Raw genomic sequence first — 22,886 nt, 5'->3', positions numbered from 1 at the left:
CTGGAAAATCCCATGGACAGAGGAGCCTGGTGGGCTAGTCCATGGGAACACGAAGACTTAGCAACTAAAGAACAACAAACAGCAATAGGAATTTGTAGCTTTCATGGTCTCTGAGCTGTTTAATTACTTTGGAAGTTATAGGAACCTGACTCTGATGGGAAACTGTTGCTGTCTTTTGAGATGCAAATACATTTTATCAGGTGAGGTCAATGGAGATCTTGTGAGAGGAGGCTAAGAGCGATGCTTGTGGCTGTGCTTCAGATTTTCCTTTAAATTGTGTAAAATGTCTTATTTTTCCCTCGTTAATTAATGAGTTAAAAATGAAATCTTTGACGGGTGCAGTTCATTTCATATTTGTATAACAGTCATGATTTTATTTTTTAAGAAATGCAAACAGTAGTAAGCTTGCAACTGTATCCAGATGGGTCTGTTTTACATCAGAGCTTAGCCTTTCTTTGGAGATTTCAGACCCAAGGCCCTCAGAAGAGAAGGAAGTTAGTGTGGGCTGGGTGAGTCTTAGAGGGCTTTCTGAAAGACAGAGTATGAGGGGTGGGGAAGGATTTAGAGAGGAACACCTGAAGACTGAAGGCTTTCCAGAATGCGGGGTGGCAGGGCCTGCAGTCGGGAAGGGGTATGGAGGCTTGGTGAGGAGGTCTTTCTGGATGAAGGGTGGGCTCTGGGGAGCCAGGTGCCAGATGGAGAATGGAGATGAGATTCCAGGTAAAGGAGGCTGCCTCTGATGCTCTAGGCAGCGGGGAGCCACTGTGACTCTTGAGGGAGGAGGGGACTTGATGAAATGGACCTATTAAGAGGGCTGGCCTCAGGGTTCCTAAACCCTTCCGGCCCCTACGCCTTTCTCCAGGTGGACGGCTGGGGCAGGCTGCCCCTCACTGTTCCCTGTTAGCAGGGAGGCCACCCTTTCAGGACCCTGGGAGAGGTCCCCAGAGGCCTATCTAGGGGAGCCTACTTCTGGGCCTGCTTGAAGATCTGTATTCGGGACAGGGCTTATTTCAGGGTCAGCTGGTTGAGAGGTGAGCAGGGTCTGTATGCAAACCTTTCTGCCGCTGTTTCCAACCAGTCATGATGTGTCCTCCCAGCGACCAGACCCTCTGTCAACCACTCTACGTGCATTGTTTATTTCCATCTTCATGGTATCCTGTAGAGGGGATGATACTTTCTCCATTTTTCTTTGTGCAGCAAGGAGTTTATGGAGGCTGAATAACTTGCTCATTGTCACATGGCTAATTAGAGGCAGAACCCAGATTTACACACGATCTGCTTGATCCCAAGACAAAGCCAGAATAGTCATGGTCTCTCCTTTGTGGGGCTCACTGTGTAGAGGAGGTGTCAGACATCAACCAAGGAGTGGCAGATAAATGTAAACTTGCCACCATGAGACATGCCACAAGTTTGGGAAGCATGTGAGTGAGTGTTATAGGAGGTCTGACCTTGTCAGGAGACAGGAGAAGTGGGCTGGGGCCAGGACTGCTTTTGATCTTGAGAGCTGTGGAGGGCATAAGAGTGTTTTAAACAACATTGGACTTATTGTTGTGGTTGTTCAGTCACTAAATCGTGTCTGACTCTCTGCGACCCCATGGACTGTAGCGTGCCAGGCTTTCCTTCCCTGTCTTTCCCTGCCTTCTGGAGTTTGCTCAAACTCATGTCCATTGAGTTGGTGATGCCATCCAACCGTCTCATCCTCTTTTGGGCCCTTCTGCTCCTGCCCTCAATCTTTTCCAGCATTAAGATCTTTTCCAGTGAGTTGGCTCTTTGCATCAGGTGGGCAAAGTATTGGAGCTTCAGCATCAGTCCTTTAATGAATATTCAGGGTTGATTTCCTTTAAGATTGACTGTTTTGGTCTCCTTGCAGTCTGAGGGATTCTCAAGAGTCTTCTCTAGCGCCACAATTCAAAAACATCAATCTTTGGTGCTCAGGCTTTTTTATGGTCCAGCTCTCTCACATATGTACATGACTACTGGAAAAACCATAGCTTTGATTAGGCAGGCCTTTGTCGGCGAAGTGATGTCTCTGCTTGGATGAGTGGTGGTAGCATAATCAGACCTGCGTTTTGAAAAGAGTTTTACTGGTAGTGCTGAGACGGTTGGGGGCACAACAGAATGGCGGCAAGGAGGCTGGGAAGTGGTGATCACACTAGCCCAGGAGAGGAGTGATGGTGCCCCTGGAGGTGGAGAGAGAGAGATGGGTTGGAGATAGATGTGGAAGGTAAAATCAGTAAGACTTGGTGATGTCTTGGGTGTGGGGGTTGAGGGAGCAGGTGGAGTCAGGATGATGCCTAGATTTCTGTTTGGTGCAGCAGGGTCATAGATTCACTGAGGAGTGGAACACTGGAAGGGAATCAAGTTTGGGGAAGAATAATATGAGTTTGATTTTATACATGTTGAATTTCAGGAGTTGCTGGCATGCAGCAGAACTCTGAGAGGAGTCCAGATGGAAGGATACCCTAAAGACTTAGATGTACAGGCATTAGAATTGATTGATTCATCCATCTATCCATCCACTCACCTATCCTCCCATGAATTCATGTGTTCTTTCTCCCATCCTGCAGTCATCTGTTGATGCACTCGTTTGCCCATCTGCCCTCTCACTGTTCCACCTCTCCCAACTCCTGTCTTCCAGTCCATCTACCCATCCATCCCCTGAACATGTCTTGGTAGTGTTAAGGAGAGATGAAGTAAGAGGCCTTGGTTCATGCTTGTTGAAGTGTGGGGACAGTGGCAGGGCCCTCCTAAGGCCAATAGGCTCAGAGGCAGTGCTGAAGTAGATAGAGGGAGGAAGCTCAGAAGGTGGAGAAATACCTATTAAACCTAGAGCAAGACCTTCTGAAGCTGTTCTCTGCTAAAAGCATGGAGGGGTTTGTGCTCTCATCCCACTTTGCTGATGAGGAGACTGAGGCCCTCTGAAATGAAGTGGTTTTCCAGAGATGCACACCTGGTTAAGCCATGCCAGGTAAGATGATGAGACACTTTGAAATAGGCAGAAAAGATTACCAGATGTCCTTCTCATTGACTTTTGGGTGTTAACCTGTCACATGGTTATGTTTCTGTAGGAATTTGTAGTTTTCATGGTCTCTGAGCTGCTTTGTTATTTTGGAAATAGTAGAAAACTGATTGTGATGAAAACTATTGTGGCCCATGTGATGCAAGTGAGTTTCTTTAGGTGAGGCCAGTTGGTATCTTGTTGGGAGTGGGTGAGCTAAAAGCTGTAGCTGTGGCTGCACTTTGGACTTGACTTTAAATTGTGTATCATGTCTTACTGGTTCCCTCATTAGTTAATGAGTTAAATAAAATCATTGACGTGTATTCATGAGTTAAATGAAATCTTTGACATCTATCCATCCATCTAACCTTCCTGTCATCGATCCACCTCCCACACACGCACTTATTTTTCCTCATGTCCATTTACCCATCCATTTATTCTCACAGACTCTATTTATTCATCCATCTAGTCATCTGTTTACCTCATTTGCACCCGTCCATCCATACTTACTGTTGCCTCCTCCAGGCCCAACATGTTGAAACAAATAATATAGAAAACCAGTTCCCTGCTCTTAAGGAGCCTACAATCCATCAGGAGAGGCAGGACAGTGGTCACAGAACAATATATTTTCTGTGCCACATGTGCCCAGAGAAAGGGCATTTAACCCAATGTGAGGAAGTTAGAAACGCCTGCACTGTGCTCTTTGAATTGAGCTTAAAGTTTAATTAAGATTTTGCAAGATGGACATGGTTGGGTGATGTTCCAGGAGAGAGAGTAGCTTGCGTGTGCAATGGTGGTATAGCTGTCAAGAGACCAAGGTAATTCCAGAAACACAGGTAATTTGGAATATTGGGAGCACAGTTGAGTGTGAATGACTCATGTACTATTTGAGAAGATTGGAATGCAGGTCTGGAGTGTTTCCCACACCGAAAATTGATTCTCCAACTCTCCAGACATCAAGTGGATATCCAACAACTTGGTTCAATTCTTCAGCTCCCCAGAGTTAGCACAGATCCCATAGCTTAAAGGCACAGCACAGTAAGACTGCCCCCCACTTTAGTTATCAGTTGCAAAACTACCCTTTGATTATAAAGAGAAAGTTCCCATGATCCTTTCCTTGGGTTCAGTAGTTTGCGAGAATGGCTTTAAGAACTCAGGGAAACACTTTACTTAGGTTTATCAGTTTCTTACAGGATATACAACTCAGGAACAGCCAAAGGGGAGAGATGTATAGGGAAAGGTGTGAAGGTGTGAAGGTGTGGAGTGGTGTGTGAAACCCCTGTAACCTCTCTGGGGGTACCACCTCCCTGCACCTCTGTGTGTTTGCCCACCAGGAAGTTCATCAAGTCTCATTGTTATTCAGCTGAATCTCCAACCCCCATCCACTCCATCCCCTTCCTATAGGACAGTGAGTAGGGCTGGAAGTTCCATCCCTGTAATCACTTGGTATTTCTGGTGCCCTAGCCATCCTGAGCTGTGTTAGGGCCCTACTCGAAGTCACCCTACTAGCAATCAGGTATGATCTAAGGGCTTGGTATGATTAATAAAAGACACTCCTATCACTTAGGAAATTTCAAGTCTTAGGGGTTCTATATAAAAACCAAGTATTGTAACAAAAGATGCTCATATCATCCTTCACATTCAAGAAATTATGTGGTTTTCACTTGCTCTGTGCCAGGAAGCCAGGATAGAGACCAACTATATTTCTCATTGTACTGCAGCAGGTCATAAAGGCCTTGGATGACAGACTAATGCCTTGAATAACAGGCTGAGGTCCTTGGGGGACACGTAAGAGCTTTATGGAGGGAGTGAAATTGTCAGGTATGTGTTTTAAAAAGATCTCTCTGGCTACCTTGTAGAAGATGGGGTTGGGTATGTGTGTGCTCAGGAGATCAGATGGTCCAGTCTGTGTAGAATGAGGACTTTGCCCATGATGGGCTCTTGATCCAGCCCTCGAGGTTGGCCTAACCACCATGTTTGCCTGGCCCCAAACCTGATTCTCTTTCCACTTACTCTGCCAAGGCTGAAGTCAAGGTAGCCAGGCTGAGGCTTGTGGCATGAGGAAGATTTAGATGTTCTGCATTTTCGAGGGTGGCATGCAGAACCCCCCACCAGTCTTAATGTAGTCCATCTCCAGCTTTAGAGCTGCCATGGACTTTTGTGAAGTGCTCACTGGCTGATCTGTCAAGGTTACTAGGATCTCAGTTCCATGCCTCTCTTTTTTGCCTCTACAATTTACATCCACAAAACCTATTAATTTCCCATCAGTCACACCATGATGTTTCCTCTGGTCCCATGAAATCTCCATCCCACCAGGCTTGCTAGTGACACCTGACAGTGTTTAGCCCAAGTAGAGCTACTACTTGGAGAAGGCAATGGCACCCCACTCCAGTACTCTTGCCTGGAAAATCCCAGGGACGGGGGAGCCTGGTAGGCTGTAGTCCATGAGGTCGCTAAGAGTCAGACACGACTGAGCGACTTCACCTTCCCTTTTCATTTTCATGCATTGGAGAAGGAAATGGCAACCCACTCCAGTGTTCTTGCCTGGAGAATCCCAGGGACAGAGGAGACTGGTGGGCTGCTGTCTATGGGATCGCACAGAGTCAGACATGACTGACGTGACTTAGCAGCAACAGCAGCACATCTGTATGTCTTCTTTGGAAAAATGTCTATTCAAGTCTTCTGTGCATTTTTAATTGTTTTTTATATTGAATTGTATGAGCTGCATATATATTCTGAATATTAAGCCCGTATTGGTCATTATCATTTGACCAGTGTTTTCTCCCATCAAATATTTTTTTCCTTTCCATTGGTCGTCTTTGTATTTTGTTGAGGTTTCCTGTGTTATGCAAAAGCTTTTAAGTTTAATTAGATCCCATTTGTTTATTTTTTCCTTTTATTTCTTTTGCCTTATGACTCAGGCCCAAAGTTTTTTTTGCTGTGATTTGTATCAAAGAGTGTTCTGCAGATGATTTTTTCTGTGAGTCTTATGGTTCCCAGCCTTACATTTAGGTCTTTAATATATTTTGGGTTTATTTTTGTATATAGTATGAGACGATATTTTCATTCTTTCACGTGTAGCTCTCCAGTGTCCCCAGCACCAGTACTGAAGACACTGTGTTTTCCCCATTGTATATTTTTGCCTCCTTTGTTGTAGATTAATTGCCCATAAGTGTGGGGGTTATTTCTGGGGTCTCTATTTTGATCCATTACTCTGTGTGTCTGTTTCTTGTGTCTGTACCATACTGTTTTGATTATCATACAGTCTGAAGTCAGGAAATGTGGTACCTCCAGCTCTATTCTTCTTTCTCAAGATGATTTTGGCTATTCTGTATCTTTTGTGTTTCTATATAAATTTTAAGATTATTTGTTCCACTTCTGTGAAAAATGCCTTTGGTATTTTGATAGAGATTGCACTGAATCTGTAAATTGCCTTGGGTAATATGGTCATTTTAACAACATTCTTCCAGTCCATGAAGATGGATTCCCATCTTTCTGTCTGTGTAGTCTTCAGTTTCTATCCACAGTGTCTTTTAGTTTCTGAGTATATATCCTTTGGGACTTCCCAGGTGGCTCAGTGGTAGAGAATCCACCTACCAAGCAGGAGACACAGGTTCAGTCCCTGGGTCGGGAAGATCCCCTGGAGGAGAAAATGGCAACTCACTCCAGTATTCTTGCCTGGGAAATTCCACGGACAGAGGAGTCTGGCAGACTCCAGTCTATGGAGTCTCGAGAGTTGGACATGACTAAGCACACATGAGAGACGTGTCTTTTACCTTTTTAGTTATATTTGCTGCTAAGTCGCTTCAGTCATGTCTGACTCTGTGTGATCTCACAGATGGCAGCCCACCAGGCTCCGCCGTCCCTCAATTACCTGTGAGTCTGTTTATGTTTTGTTACATTCTTCCATTTGTTTTTGGATTCTCCAGGCAAGAACACTGGAGTGGGTTGCCATTTCCTTCTCCAATGCATGAAAGTGGAAAGTGAAAGTGAAGTCGCTCAGTCGTGTCCGACCCTCAGTGACCCCATGGACTGCAGCCTTCCAGGCTCCACCATCCATGGGATTTTCCAGGCAAGAGTACTGGAGTGGGGTGCCATTGCCTTCTCCGTTTAGTTATATTTATTCCTAGGTATTTTATTCTTTTCTATGGGAATGGTCTTGATCCCTGTCTCCTGTACAATGTCACGAACCTCATTCCATAGCTCATCAGGCACTCTATCAGATCTAGGCCCTTAAATCTATTTCTCACTTCCACTGTATAATCATAAGGGATTTGATTTAGGTCATACCTGAATGGTCTAGTGGTTTTCCCTACTTTCTTCAATTTAAGTCTGAATTTGGCAATAAGGAGTTCATGGTCTGAGCCACAGTCAGCTCCTGGTCTTGTTTTTGCTGACTGTATAGAGCTTCTTCATCTTTGGCTGCAAAGAATATAATCAGTCTGATTTCGGTGTTGACCATCTGGTGATGTCCGTGTATAGAGTCTTCTCTTGTGTTGTTGGAAGAGGGTGTTTGTTATGTACCAGTGCATTTTTTGGGCAAAACTCTATTAGTCTTTGCCCTGCTTCATTCCGTATTCCAAGGCCAAATTTGCCTGTTACTCCAGGTGTATCTTGACTTCCTCCTTTTGCATTCCAGTCCCCTATAATGAAAAGGACATCTTTTTTGGGAGAGTCCCTTGGACTGCAAGGACATCCAACCAGTCCATTCTGAAGGAGATCAGCCCTGGGATTTCTTTGGAAGGAATGATGCTAAAGCTGAAACTCCAGTACTTTGGCCACCTCATGCAAAGAGTTGACTCATTGGAAAAGACTCTGATGCTGGGAGGGATTGGGGGCAGGAGGAGAAGGGGACGACAGAGGATGAGATGGCTGGATGGCATCGCTGACTCGATGGACGTGAGTCTCGGTGAACTCCGGGAGTTGGTGATGGACAGGGAGGCCTGGTGTGCTGCAATTCATGGGGTCGCAAAGAGTCGGACATGACTGAGCGACTAATCTGATCTGATCTGATTTTATTCTTTCTGATGTGCTCCTGTGTTGGATGCATATATATTTACAATTGTTATATCTTTTTCTCAGATTGATCCTTGGATCATTATGTAATGTCCTTCTTTATCTCTTGTTACAGTCTTTGTTTTAAAGTCTATTTTGTCTGATACAAATATTGCTACCCTGGCTTTCTTTTGACTTCCGTTTGCATAGAATACCTTTTTCCATTCCCTCACTTTTAGTCTGTATGTGTCTTAAGATCTGAAGTGATTCTCTTATAACCACCATATATATGGGTCTCGTTTTTGTATTCATTCAGCCAATCTGTGTCTTTTGATTACAGCATTTAGCCCATTTACATTTAAAGAAGTCATTGATAGGTAATATTCTTATTGCCATTTTGTTCACTGTTTTGGGCTTGTTTCTGTAGGTTCTTTTTTGTTGCGTTTTTCTTCTTTTGTTCTCTTTCCTTGTGAATTGATGACTATCTTTAGTGTTATGTTTGGATTCCTTTGGCTTCCTTAGTGGCTCAGTTGATAAAGAATCTGCCTACAATGCAGGAGACCCAGGGTAGGGAAGATCACCTGGAGAAGGAAATGACAACCCCCTCCAGTACTCTTGCCTGGAGAATTCCATGGACAGAGTAGTGGGGCAGGCTACAATCTATGGGATCCCAATGAGTCGGATACAACTGAGCGAGACTAACTTTCTTTTCTTTCTTTGGATTCCTTTCTCTCTATCTCTCTTTTTTTGGTGTGTGTATTTCTTATAGATTTTTGGTTTGTGGTTACCATGAGTTCTATCTATCTATCTACCTATGATTGTTTTAAGATGCTGATCTCTGAATTTCAAATGCATTTTAACATCCCTGAATTTTTAAACTCTCCTCCCCTCATGATTACTGTTTTTGACATCGTATTTTACATCTTTTTGTTTTGTGTATCCCTTAGCTGGTTATTGTAGGTATAGATGATTTTGCTATTTTTGCCTTTTGGCCTTCTCACTAGCTTTGTACAGATCAGATCAGATCAGTAGCTCAGTCGTGTCCGACTCTTTGCAACCCCGTGAACCGCAGCACGCCAGGCCTCCCTGTCCATCACCAACTCCCGGAGTTCACTCAGACTCATGTCCATCGAGTCAGTGATGCCAACGGGCGCACTACAGCGCAGGCGGCTGCCATGGGTGCGCTAAGCGCAGCCCGAGAGGAGTTACCCCACGTCTGAGGTCAGGGGCCGCGGCCGAGAGTGCCAGACTGCGACAGCGCAGGAACAGCCGAGAGGAGCTACCCCATGTCTGAGGTCGGGGTGGGGGGGGGGCGGGGCGGCTGAGAGGAGATACCCCACGCCCTTAAGCCGGAGGCCAGGGGCAGCGGGTGGGAGGAGCTACCCCACCCCACTAAGCCTGAGGCCAGGGGCTGTGGGCGGGAGGAGCTACCCCACACCCCCACGCCTGAGGCCAGGGGCGGCGGCAGGGAGGACCAACCCCACGTCCTGGCTGCGAGGGCACAGGAGCGTCTAGAGGAGCTATCCCACGTTGAAGGTCAGGAAGGGCGGTGGTGAGGAGATACCCCTCGTCCAAGGTAAGGAGCATTGGCTGCGCTTTGCTGGAGCAACCTTGAAGAGATACCCACGCCCACGGTAAGAGAAACCCAAGTAAGACGGTAGGTGTTGCAAGAGGGCATCAGAGGGCAGACACACTGAAACCATACTCACAGAAAACTAGGCAATCTAATCACACTAGGACCACAGCTTTGTACATAATTGATTTACTACCTTTACTGTATATTTGCCTTTACTGATGAGCTTTTTCCTTTTATAATTTTCATGTTTCTGGTTGTGGCCTTTTGTTTTTCAGTTAGAAATCCCTTTAACGTTTCTCATAAAGCTGGTTTGGTGGTGGTAAACTCCTTCAGCTTTTGCCTGTATGTAAAACTTTATATCTCTCCATCAAACCTGAATGAAAGCCATGCTGGGTCCAGTTTTCTAGGTGGTACGTTTCCCCATTTTATCACTCTAAGTATATCATGCCACTCCCTTGTGACCTTTTAATATTTTCTCTTTAAAAAAAATTTTACCACTTTAATTACAGTGTGTCTTGGTGTGGTCTTCTTTGGGCTGATCCTGTTTGGGACACCGTGCTTCCTAAATCTGGATGTCTGTTTCCTTTCCTTGGTTAGGGAAGTTTTCAGGTATTATGTCTTCAGATATGTTCTCTGCCCCGTTCTTTCTCTCTCCTCTTTCAGGCTCTTATGATATGAGTGTTAGTGTGCTTGATGTTGTCCCAGAGGTCTCTTAAACTGTCCTCATTGATTTTTGTCCTTTTTTTTTTTTTTTTTTCCTGTTCAGCTTCAGTGATTTCCATTTTTGCCCAGCTCACTGATTCATTCCTCAGTATAATTTAATGTACTGTTGATACCATCTAGTGTATTTTTCGTTTCAATTATTATATTCTTCATCTCTCTTTAGTTCTTCTTTATATATTTTCTAACTCTGTTAAAAACTTCTAGCTTCTCACTCTGTTTACTATCCACTCTTTTCCTGAGTTCTTTGATCATCTTAATGATCATTACCTTGAACTCTTTATTGGACAGGTTGCCTGTCTCTACCTCACTTGGTTCTTCTCCTGAGATTTTATTGTTCCTTCATGTGGGACATGTTCCTCTGTCAGCTCATGTTGCCTAAGCTGCTGTTTTTATTTCTGTGTGTCTGTAGTTCGCTATGCTTCCTGACGTTGGTGAAGTGGCCTTTCGTACAAGACGTCCTGTGTGTCCCATTAGCACACTGCCCTCTGGGCACAGAGCTGATTACTCTAGGTGTGGGGCCTTCTGCTGTGGCAGGCTGATAGCCGTGGGTGGTCTGGTTGGCGTGGTTGGTCCCTAGTCTGGTTGTCGACCAAGACCCTGCCTGAAGCAGGGGGTGATTTTCAGAGAGAGTGGGGACTTGTGAGGTGGGCAGCACCCCCAAAGTTGTCTCCTAGGTTATCTCAGGTATGTTGAGAAGACTAAATATGATAATGAATGTAGGCAGTTGGCACAGTTCCTGGCATATACTTTGGGCCCTATGAATGGTATCTGCTATTATTCATTCATTGCCTTATTTAATAAGCACTTTTTTAGGGTGTGGTTTCTTAGATCCTATGCTAGGTGCTTAGGACAAAGCTGTAAGGTCCTGTTGAGGTTTTTGTCAGGATTGAAAGAAATAATACAGGCAAAATATTTAGTGCAGTTCCTAACTCACAATAATGTTTCAGTAAATGTTGTCTATAAGTATTGAGTCTAAGTGAAAAAGAGTGAGACAAATTCTTACATTTTTTTCCTATATGTCTTTTGGTCGCTTGGCTACAGGACTGAGCCATGTTTGGTTACAAAAAATAGATTTTATTGATCCAAGTAATGTCAGCTGCCAGACTGATAGTTTTCAGATGTCAGAATTAAAAGTTTAGGAATAACTGGCAAATAAAATAACACTGGCATCTTCTGAATGCAGGCACTTAAATCATTAAGAGTTAGCTAAGTTAAAAATACCCATGTGCAACGTGTGATTATCTTTATTTTCCTGACCAAGAATGGACAGATCTGCCCATCTGCAGGAGACTTAAGTTGTGGTATAGCCACACGACAGAATTCTGCAATGAAGATGAACACACTTCAACCACAAGCTATGTATGGGCAACTCACACACACAGGGTTGAGTGAAGGAAGCCAGACACTGAATGATTCTATTTATATGAGTTCCAAAACAGGAAAAGCACATCTATGGTATTATAAGTCTGGGCAGTGTTTGCCTTCGGAAAGGCATTGGCTGGGAGGGGGCTCCAGGCATGTTGGTAATGCTGTTTCTTGAGCTGAATGCTGGGTACACAGGTATATTTTGTAAAATTTTACTGGACAGCACACTTGTGTGCATTTTAATGTATGCTTGATATAGTTTGATTAAAAAAAGTTTTAAAAACTGATAGAGTGCCCCTTCTTTCTGTACCTGCACAGCCCAGGCAGGAGAGGCAGGCTCCCTACTTGGTGACTGAGAAGGAACTAGATTTCCAGGCAGGGGGATAAAGGGAAGGGAAGTCATATTTATTCTGTCCGTGGAGAACTTTGTTTTGAGGCTCAGTAACAAAAAGAGTTTCACATCTTCTGAACAATAATTTTCTCTTTTTATTTATTTTAAAATATCTCTTGAATATTGTAAATGTTGCTACAGGGGGCGCTTTCCTCTGCAGTGGCTGCTGCTGAAAGTTTTGGGGTCAGCCTCTGGCAAGTGCAGGAATTGTATCTTTAGATGTCATCCTGAGTTTTTTATTTCCTGTCTTTGTTTTTCCCTTCCCAATTCACTCATTTGTTTAAAAAAATTGTAATGCATGTGTTTCCTTTGTCCAGATTCACTCACTTATTTTTTAGAAGTTGAGGTTTGTGTTTCCTTTACCCCTAGTCATTCATTTGTTAGAGAAATGTGATCGTATGTGTGTGTCTTTTTTTTTTTTTTTTTTAAATTCAGTTGTGCTGTGTATCATGTGGGTTCTTAGTTCCACAACCAGGGATTGAACCTGAGGTCCCTGCATTTAGAGTGTAGAGTCTTAACCACTGGATCACCAGGGAAGTCCCAGTATATGTGTGCCTTTTAGTGGCTTTGATTCTTTTTGGAGAAAAATGGTGTAGAAATAAACAAACCAGTGCAGAAAACATGGATAGCAACCTTATGTGTGTTGAGCATTTCCACCACTTATTTCAGAGGATGTTACAGGGGAAGAGTGTGGTTTGGAGGGGCTGACTTGGCACATAGGAGGTGCCCAATACACTGGTGAGGCATTGGCCAGCGGGGCAAGGATGGAACACAGAGGATCACATGGGGCCTCTGCTTTATCCAACTGCCAGAAAGCAGAGAGAAGTTCACTCAGGTCTGGTTCAGGAGCTCTGGACTTGGAGCCAGAAAATCTGGGTTCCATTCACTCTCTTTTTCATGGGCTGTGAGTCCTGGGACAAATCCCTGTCCTTTAAGAAACTTTACCCAGAAGAAGGTCTCCATCAGGCACTGCCTGGGGCCTGGGTCTCCTGTCCAGACTGTGGTCCCTCCCTTGGAGCAGCAATCAAATATGAAGGGGACTTTTTTTTTTTTTTAGTTGAAATACAGGTGACTTTATGGGCTTCCCTAGTTGGTGTGTGGTAGAGAACCCATTTGCCAATGCGAGAGACCTGGGTTCAACCCCTGGGTCAGGAAGATCCCCTGGAGAAGGAAATGGCAATGCACTCTGGTATTCTTACCTGGGAAATCCTATGGACAGGGGGCATGGTGGGCTACAGTCTATGGGGTTGTAAAGAGTTGGACACAACTTAGTGACCAAAAAAACAACATTGTTGATTTACAATGTTGTATTAATTACTGCTGTGCAGAAGAGTGATTCAATTATACCTATATATATATATATATATATATACACACACATTCTTTTTTAATATTCTTTTCCATTATGGTTTATCATAGGCTAGTGAGTATAGTTCTCAGTGCCATACAGTAGGACCCTGTTGTTTATCCATTCTGTATATAAAAGCTTACATCAGCTAATCCCACCCCCCACTTCATCCCTCCCCCAAGCCCACTTCCCCTTGGCAACCAGCAGTCTGTTCTCTATGTCTCATAAATAGGTTCATTTGTGTCATATTTTGGATTCCACAGGCAAGTGATCATATGGTATTTGTCTTTCTTGACTTACTTCACTTAGTATGATAATCTCTGCATCCATGTTGCTGCAAAGGACATTGTTTCATTCTTTTATATCAGTTCAGTCATTCAGTTGTGTCTGACTCTTTGTGACCCAATGGACTGCAGCACACCAGGCTTCCCTGTTCATCACCAGCCCCTGGAGCTTTCTCAAATTCACGTTCATCGAGTTGGTGATGCCATCCAACCATCTCATCCTCTGTTGTCCCCTTTACCTCTTGCCTTTAATCCTTCCCAGCGTCAGAGTCTTTTCCAGTGAGTCAGTTCTTTGCATCAGGTGGCTAAAGTATTGGAGCTTCAGCTTCAGTGTCAGTCCTTCCAATGAATATTCAGGACTGATTTCCTTTAGGATTGACTGGTTGGATCTCCTTGTAGTCCAAGGGACTGAGTAGTATTCCATTGTATGTATATGGACCACATCTACTTTATTCATCTATTGATGAATAAATTGAATAAATTATGTTGTTCCCATGTCTTGACTGTTGTGAATAGTGCTGCTGTGAACATAGGGGTGCATGTATTTTTTTGAATTAGAGTTTTGTCTGGATATATGCCCAGGAGTGGGATTGCTGGCTCATATGGTAATTCTATATTTAGTTTTCCGAGGAGCCTCCATACTGTTTTCCACAGTGGTTGCACCAGCTTACATTCTCACCAACAGTGTATGAGGGTTCTGAAGGGAACTCTTAACCCTGCCTCCTCTTTCTATCTTGGCTTTCTCCACCAGAGTTCCTGGGGACGCTTGGTAACTTGGGAACGTTCAGTGCCACCTATTCACATTCATAGGACTCAGAACAGGCAGTTGTGGAACCCAGCAAGACGGCTGGGGGTGCTTCAGTGCACCTGCGCCTGCTCCCCTTAAGCAGGCTCAGTAGCTCAGGAGCCTAGGGGAGCAGGCAGGCAGACACAGACCGGCCCCCTCTCTTGCCCTCTCATTTGAGGAGTCTGTCTGCTGTTTGTTTTGAGCTGACCAGGGTGGACTTGAAATGCTGCTAGGAGAACTCATCTCCCAGAAGTATGTTAAGCATGTTCCCCAAATGCAGTACAGAAAGATTTATACCCCCAGCCTGGATTAGCTGAGCCTTTGCCCTTGGGAGAGGCAGGGCAGAAATCCTGCAGAGTCTTGTGAATTTGACCCTCTGGGGAATAAGCTGTTTCTTAGCCTCTCTGTTTGGACTATATTGCCTTGTTCCTTTTAACAACATCATGAGAAACGCTGGGCTGGATGAAGCACAAACTGGAATCAAGATTGCCAGAAGAAATATCAGTAACCTCAGACATGCAGATATTACCACCCTTATGGCTGAAAGTGAAGAAGAACTAAAGAACCTCTTGATGAGAGTGAAAGAGGAGAGTGAAAAAGTTGGCTTAAAGTTCAACATTCAGAAAACTTAAATCATGGCATCTGGTCCCATCACTTCATGGCAAATAGATGTGGAAACAGTGGCAGATTTTAATTTTTTGGGCTCCAAAATCGCTGCAGATGGTGACTGCAGCCATGAAATTAAAAGATGCTTGCTCCTTGGCAGGAAAGTTATGACCAACCTAGATAGCATATTAAAAAGCAGAGACATTACTTTGCCAACAAATGTTCGTCTAGTCAAGGCTATGGTTTTTCCAGTGGTCATGTATGAATGTGAGAGTTGGACTATAAAGAAAGCTGAGTGCCAAAGATTTGATGTTTTTGAACTGTGGTGTTGGAGAAGACTCTTGAGAGTCCCTTGGACTACAAGGATATCCAACCAGTCCATCCTAAAGGAGATCAGTCCTGAGTGTTCATTGGAAGGACTGATGCTGAAGCTGAAACTCCAATGCTTTGGCCACCTGATATGAAGAGCTGACTCATTTGAAAAGACCCTGATGCTGGGAAAGATTGAAGGCAGGAGAAGAAGGGGACAACAGAGGATGAGCTGGTTGGATGGCGTCACCGACTCAATGGACATGAGTTTGGGTGAACTCCAGGAGTTGGTGATGGACAGGGAGGCCTGGCATGCTTCAGTCCATGGGGTCGCAAAGAGTCGGACACGACTGAGCAACTGAACTGAACTGAACAATGTGCTAGAAGCATCGCATAAGCAGGGCACATGCTGCCCTCAATATAAGCTTTTTTCAACTTGGTCTGGAAGAAAGGACACCCCTCCACTGCAGCGCTGGCACTTCCTTAGATCAAGCCACACCCTAGATAAGCCCTTCAGTAGTTTCCCATTGCTATGGGGCCAGGTCTACATTAGAAAGGACAGTCAAGGTCCTTTCTGATCTGGTCCCTGCATGCCTCTCTAGGTTCTACTTCAGTCACTTTCCCCCTCACCCCCTGGGCTCCACCCATCTCCAGCATCTGAAAGCCCCCTTTGCAGCGGCTTCTCTGGCTTTATTTTCCCTCATGTTGAACTAATATCTCCTTCATCTGGGGCCCCACAACACACTTCACATTTCAAAGTGATAGAAATTGTGTAAGATTTTCTTTTGTGTTTGTACATACATTCCACCCTATTTATGAGCCTTTGGAGGGGAAGAGCAAGAGTTACTCAGTCCTGTGTCCCCAGCTCAGGATCTGGCCCAGGGCTCCATAAGCCTTTGTTGCACCAGTGGAGTTGGAGCATAAAGATACCCGCAGCTGTGCTGGAACAGGGGACTGCCTCGAGCGTCCTGTCTGCTCTCGTGTTGTTCTAGTCCTTTACCCTCCCTGTCGCTTCTCAGGGTATCTCTTCTAGCTTTCCTCCTCCTTCCATTTGATAGTTATAAGCTTCACAGAAGAGCTGTAGCTTTCTTGAGAGAACAGTACTATGCTATATTCACAAACCAGGTTTGGTAAGAAGGACTGCATTCTTACCAGGACATTGCTAACTGCATAGCAGTCCTTTAGAAGTCAAACAAAGCATACTCTTTTTTATTTAAAAAATAATTTTAGACTTACAGAAGAATTGCAAACATAAGAGTTCATGTATATCCTTCACCCAGATTCCCCTAGTGATAACGAGTTATACAACCATAGTACAATGATCAAAACCAGGAAAGTAACATGGGTACAATATTTTTATTGTATATTATGTGAAATTCTCTAGTTTTTACCTAATGTTCCTTTTCTGTTTCAATATCTGCTTCAGGATCCCAACTTGCTTGCAGTTGTGTCTCCTCAGACTCTTCTGGTCTATAACAGTTTCTGATTTCTTTCCTTGCTTTTATGAACTTGGCATCTCTGAGGAGTACCGATCAGTTACATAGAAGCATTTTCTTTGCTTCTGGTTGGTTTCCAGGTGATTGAAGTTCCTGGAGGTGTGTGGTCAGGATGAGTTCTAGATAAGTGCTTCTTTTTCCTTTCCCTTATCATTCTGCTTGATTCCCTTGGGATTCTCTGGAGCAGGAGTCAGGGGAAGAAGCCATTCTGTGGAGGTGACCAGTGTTTCTTGACCTTGGGTGGTTACCATCATAGTCAGAGTTCCCAATCACGTCTGCAGTCAGTTATACAGTTAACCATGCACATTGACCTTGGGATGGCACAGACTCCTTCTTGCTCCTCCTCCTTCTCTGCACATCTCCCCTCGCCCAGTTGTCCTTGTTGATAAGAGGTGAGAGGAGGAGGCTTCAGGACTGGCACACCTGTGCACACACTTTCCTGGAGTCACACTCTCTGGGACACCTTTGCCAAGTCTGCTCAGGGACTGGCTGGTGTATAGGGTAGGGGGACCATGTGCTGAGCCTTATAGCCCCCCTGCTACTCACCAGTGACGGGCTGTGTGGCCCATGAAGTTAGGGACCAGGGCAGAGGCCTGGGAGAGGAGGCAGCTGTGGTACTAAAGTGCCAGTCAGCTCAGCCGCAGCACATTCAATCACAGCACTTTCAGTCAATCCTGGACTTTTTGAGGAATGATGGAGGAACATCCTAGAATCCAGTCACTTAGTTTATTCACTCAAATTTTCATCTGCCCATTTATTTGAAAAGAGTAAGTCCTGGTTCGTTTTTGTTGTTATTTTGGTTATTGCTGTCATTAAGTATGAGGACCTAGGGATGAATATAACTCAAGCCCTGCGCTAGAGTGCTGGAGTGGGTGAGGAATAAGGGAGGCAAGCCATAGAAGACCTCAGCACCATGTGACGAGGGCTCTGTTGAAGGGATATATTAAGTTTGTGGGAACAAGGGAGAGGGAGTGACTTAATTGTGACAAGGATGTGCATTGGATGGGGCAGGTGATGCTAAAGGATTTAGAAGAGTTAGGCCAACAAACAGGGAAGGAACTCATGTTCCATCCAGGGGAACAGCCCATGCAAGGGCCTGGAGTGCAGAAAGCCTGTGGCTAGTGAAGAGATAGAAGACTCCCCACACCTCACTCCTTCATTCATTCATCTACCCGTTTGTTCTGGGCCGGCTTTCCTGGGAACTGGGCCACTGAGGTGAGGCAGGTCTGGCCTTGCCTAAGGGCCTCACAGCCAGGGTGGGGAGCTGCACAGTTATTATGAGAGCATAAATACACATAGTGCTTTAGGGAGGAGGGAGGGATGGTAGGGAAGCCTTCTTGGAGGAGGATATCTTTGAGGTTTGATTGGAGGAGGAGTTGAGCAATAAAGAAGCAGAGATGGTCACTCTTTGTAGAGAGAGTATCATGTGCCAAGGCTCAGGGGCCATCTGTTTATTCATTCACTTATTATATTTATTCATTCAACAAATATGTATTGAATATCAGCTGTGTGTCTGTACTGTGAATAGAGATTTCAAAGTGAACAATTATGGACCTTACATGGAGAGTTTTAGTTACTTTAGGCTAAATTATGCTTTGGTGACAACCCCCAAATCTTAGTGGTTTACGACAGTCAAGGTTTATTTATTAATTTTTGTTTGCTTGTTTATTTTTGGCTGCACTGGGTTTTCTTTCCTGCTCTGGGGCTTTCTCTAGTCGTGGTAAGTGAAGGCTGCTCTTTGTTGTGGTGAGCAGGCTTCTCACTGAAGTGGCTTCTCTTATTGTGTAGCGCTGGCTCTAGGCACGGGCTTCAATAGTTGTGCACAGGCTGAGTTGCTCCATGGCATGTGGGATATTCCCAGACTAGGGATCGAACCCCTGTCCCCTGCATTGGCAGGTTGAGTCTTAAGCATTGGGCCACCAGGGAAGTCCCTTAAGGTGTATTTTTCACTCAAGTTATGTGTACATTGCTGGTGGCAAAGAGGAGAGATGGTAGAACCATGAACTGCTCCAAAGAGGCAAATGTCTCTTCCACTCTCATTTGGGAAAGTGCATCACCTGGCCAAGTTTGACATCAGTGGGTTAGGGATGGGTAGACCTCCCACAGAGAAGGGCAGTGCATATTTTGACAGAAAAGGCAACCTACCGTATGGTCTGAGGAAAGGTAGCTTAATATGACTGGAATGTCCAATATGAGTGTAACTAAGAAAATAAATTTTAAGGAGAAGCCAGATCATGCATGGCCTTGAGTACCAGGCTGAAGGCTTTGGACTCTTATGTCTGGCAGTGGAGAGCCATGGCAGGTTTGAAAAATTCTATTTAGGACTGTTCAGCAAAGAAGTATGAGATCATATCTGCACTTCAGAAAAATCATTTCAGTATTAGCAGGAGAAAGGCTGGCAGGGGTTTAGGCTAGAGATAGGAAGAACAATTGGGAAATGTCGGGGGTACCATAGTACAGAGAACGAAGTGGGTTCCAACTAAGGTTGGAACAGTAGAGAAGAGGAGGAGAGGGCTTCAAGAGGTGTCAGGACTAGAATCGAGGGAGTTATTGTTCGACAGATAGTTGAGAGAGAAAGAAGAAACGAGTATGTGTTCCAGAGGCGCCTTGTGCACCAGTGAAGTAACCAATAAATTAACTGCTTATAGAGTGAGACCCTGATCAAATATTTCTCCATTAAAATTTTTTTGATAATTAAAAAAATTAATGCTTACTTTTTTGGAGTATATGTTCTATGATTTTGACAAATGCATAGATTTGTATAACCACTACCACAGTTAAGATAATGAAAAGTCTTTCTTGTGGAGCTTCTCTTTGTTAAGCCATTCCTCCCCTGCAACTCCTGGAAACCCTGATCTGTTTTCTGCTGGTATCAGTCAGTCAGTTCAGTCGCTCAGTCGTGTCCGACTCTTTGCGATCCCACGAATTGCAGCACGCCTCCCTGTCCATCACCAACTCCCGGCGTTTACTCAAACTCTTGTCCATCGAGTCGGTGATGCCATCCAGCCATCTCATCCTCTGTCGTCCCCTTCTCCTCCTGCCCACAATCCCTCCCAGCATCAGAGTCTTTTCCAATGAGTCAACTCTTTGCATGAGGTGGCCAAAGTACTGGAGTTTCAGCTTTAGTATCAGTCCTTCCAAAGAACACCCAGGACTGACCTCCTTTAGGATGGACTGGTTGGACCTCCTTGCAGTCCAAGGAACTCTCAAGAGTCTTCTCCAACACCACAGTTCAAAAGCATCAATTCTTCGGCACTCAGTTTTCTTCACAGTCCAACTCTCACATCCATACATGACCACTGGAAAAACCATAGCCTTGACTAGACAGACCATTTTGCCTTTTTCAGAATGTTGTATAAATGGAATCATATGGTATGTAGCTGGAGAAGGGCATGGCAAGAATACTGGAGTGGGCTGCCATGGACAGAGGAGCCTGGTGGGCTACAGCCCATGGAGTTGCAAGGAGTCCCACAGGACTGAGTGACTAACACACACACATGCATACACACATAGTAGCCTTTTAAGTCTACCTTCTTTTGCCTAGCATAGTGCACTTGAGATTCATTCAAGTTTTTGCATGTATCAGTGTTTCCTTTTTATTGCTAAGTAGTATTTAATTGTATGGCTGTACCAAATGTATGTTTTTTTAAAAAATGCCCCAGATCACTTTTCATTATTCTCTACACTCTGCGAAGTGTTGACTTTTTATGTGATACCCCAGGCAGGGCATTTCTGTTTCTTGCTGAACACCTTGTGTCAATAGGTCTCCCTGTGCTCAGTCAGGAAGAGCCTTTTCTGGTTGGTTTCCTAGGCTCAGAGATAGAGTTTTGCTTGCTTTCTTTGATGTGAGGACTCATTTCCTGCTTAGAGTCCCATTGAAAACAACCCCCGCCCCCCGCCCCGCCTTGCACAGCTTCCTGTGTAACATCATCAAACATCCCACCAGCAACTGTTACTCAGGAGCATCAGAGGTTAACTGCACTTCCTACACCTTATGCTACAAAAGCATATTGCAAAGTCCTGTGAAGTCTCTGAGAGTTGGTGGACACTCAACTTTCCCAGACATATCCAGATCGCCTTTGGATGGACTGCGGAAATTGGTCTCAGCCTTTTCTCTTATATCTTTGAGTAATGTAGTATTAGAGTACTGTAAGATTTTCTATGCATTGCAGAATCCTGTGGGATCACTTGGCTAGAAAACCATGTTTTCTTCATCCCACGGATTATAATAGTTCAGATCCAAAAAGTTGCTGGAAATTTGGGGTTAAACAGCTCCAAAAATGCAGGTCCCACAGGACAAAGTTCAAAGGAATGATTGAAAAGTGGTCACTCAGTTGTGTCCGACTCTTTGCGATCCCATGGACTGTAGCCTACCAGGATCCTCCGTCCATGGGATTTTCCAGGCAAGAGTTCTGGAGTGGGTTGCCAAAAGGAATGATTAAAGACAGCAACAACCATTTTACTGAGTTCAGAAGCAATTACTTTAAAAAGCTATCTATTGCATTAGTAGATAGTAAACTAAAAAACTTTTTTTTTAAGATTAAACTTTAAATGATATGTGGGGATGAACTTTGCTTATCAAATTTACTATTTTTCAATGAGAAGAAAGTGTTTACAAGTTACCATTCTTTTCTACTTATAAACATAATGCATGCTAATTAAAGAAAGTTAGAAAACACAGAATTAAGAAAAATTATTCATAATTTCCAAACCTGGAGATGGATATCTGCAAGTAAAAATGTTGAGATCTGACTGTTAATAATGCACTGGGTTCAGCTTTTTGGTTTGACCTTGAATTCAGCTCAAGATGACCATGTCACATGATATAATGGCTGCCCAGTATTGTTTTATGGATCTGCCATAATTTACCTTACTAGTCTTTTATTGTTGGGCATTTCTGTTGTTTTCTATTTTTTACTTTATATATATGTGAAATTAACACTGTGGCAGATACACCCTGTGCTTGTCTCTTAGTCTATGTCCTTAGAAGGGGAATTGTTATGTGGTCTGCGGTTTTGGTTGTAAAGATCAGAGATTCAGCCTGTCATTTTGAGGACAGTAGAATTTATGGTAAGGATTCTTAACCTGGGAGATACCTGGAACCAGGGTGCTCAAGGATGGTTGCTCTTTCTGGCCTAAGAATCAGTGCTCCAGGATTGACTTGCCAAAAGTGGGGTGCAACAGAGCTGGAGGGCTGAGTGTGGGGGGAGAGGCTCCTGGTGCCTGAAGGGATAATGGGGTGCACATCCAGGGCCAGCTGCTCCCGCTAGTTGAGATTCTTCATGTCATCAGAGCTACTGGAGGTCACAGATAACCCATCTACTTGAGAAGGTGGGGAACCAAGTACTTGCCTTTCTTTTCCCATTAGAGACTGGCATGAGGGGAGATGCAGAGCAAGTTGTGGGGCTGGACCCTGTAGCCCCCTGTCTGATCTAGGTTCCTTCAAGGTCCAGGCCCCTCAGAACCAGAGGTGTATGGTAGGATACCCAGGTATTCCATCTCAGGGATGCTGGAGAGTCCTGAGCATGTGTTGAGGCCCTGTGCCCCCTAGTGGTCACTTTCTCCATTACTAGCACAATGGGCATGGATGAAGTTTCCTGCAGCCTCTAAGCCCCCAGATTTAGGGAAATCTCTTGCAGAGCCATACTTTCCTGGGAGCCAAAGGCATGTGCTACTCCCAACTCTCTTTTAACTTGCTGTGTGACTCTGGTCACTTTTTGTTTCACAGAACCTTCAGGTCAGCCAGAGGGAAGAGCTTAGGGCCTTCCCAGAAAGATAGAGTTCCAGAAAGATCCCTTTCTGGGTCTCATTTTGCATGCATGTGTGCTCAGTCATGTCCGACTCTTTGTGACCCCATGGACTGTAGCCTGCCAGGCTCCTCTGTCCATGGAATTCTCCAAGCAAGAATACGGGAGTGGGTTGCCATTCCCTTCTCCAGGGTCTCACTTTAGTCATGGAAAGTGATGCTGGCCTCATTTGACTTGAGGAAAGGCTCAGAACCTCTTTAG

General features: G+C 44.5%; 1 long non-coding RNA gene across 2 annotated transcripts in view; it reads left to right on the top strand.

Moving 5' to 3' along the window:
• The window catches only part of LOC129630854 (uncharacterized), a 57,870-nt gene that overhangs the window by 389 nt on the left and 34,595 nt on the right, over nt 1-22,886 (top strand). The window contains exon 1 of one of the 2 annotated variants that reach the window (XR_008703787.1): nt 9,444-9,627. The exons of the other annotated variant lie outside the window; for it this stretch is intronic. This is a non-coding gene — a long non-coding RNA (uncharacterized LOC129630854). Of the gene's footprint in view, nt 1-9,443; nt 9,628-22,886 lie in introns of those variants that run through there. 2 annotated transcript variants of the gene reach the window in all.

This window comes from Bubalus kerabau, chromosome 17 (assembly GCF_029407905.1).
Source record: "Bubalus kerabau isolate K-KA32 ecotype Philippines breed swamp buffalo chromosome 17, PCC_UOA_SB_1v2, whole genome shotgun sequence".
In the NCBI taxonomy this organism is placed as follows: domain Eukaryota; kingdom Metazoa; phylum Chordata; class Mammalia; order Artiodactyla; family Bovidae; genus Bubalus; species Bubalus kerabau.
This window is presented reverse-complemented; position numbering and strand designations above follow the sequence as displayed.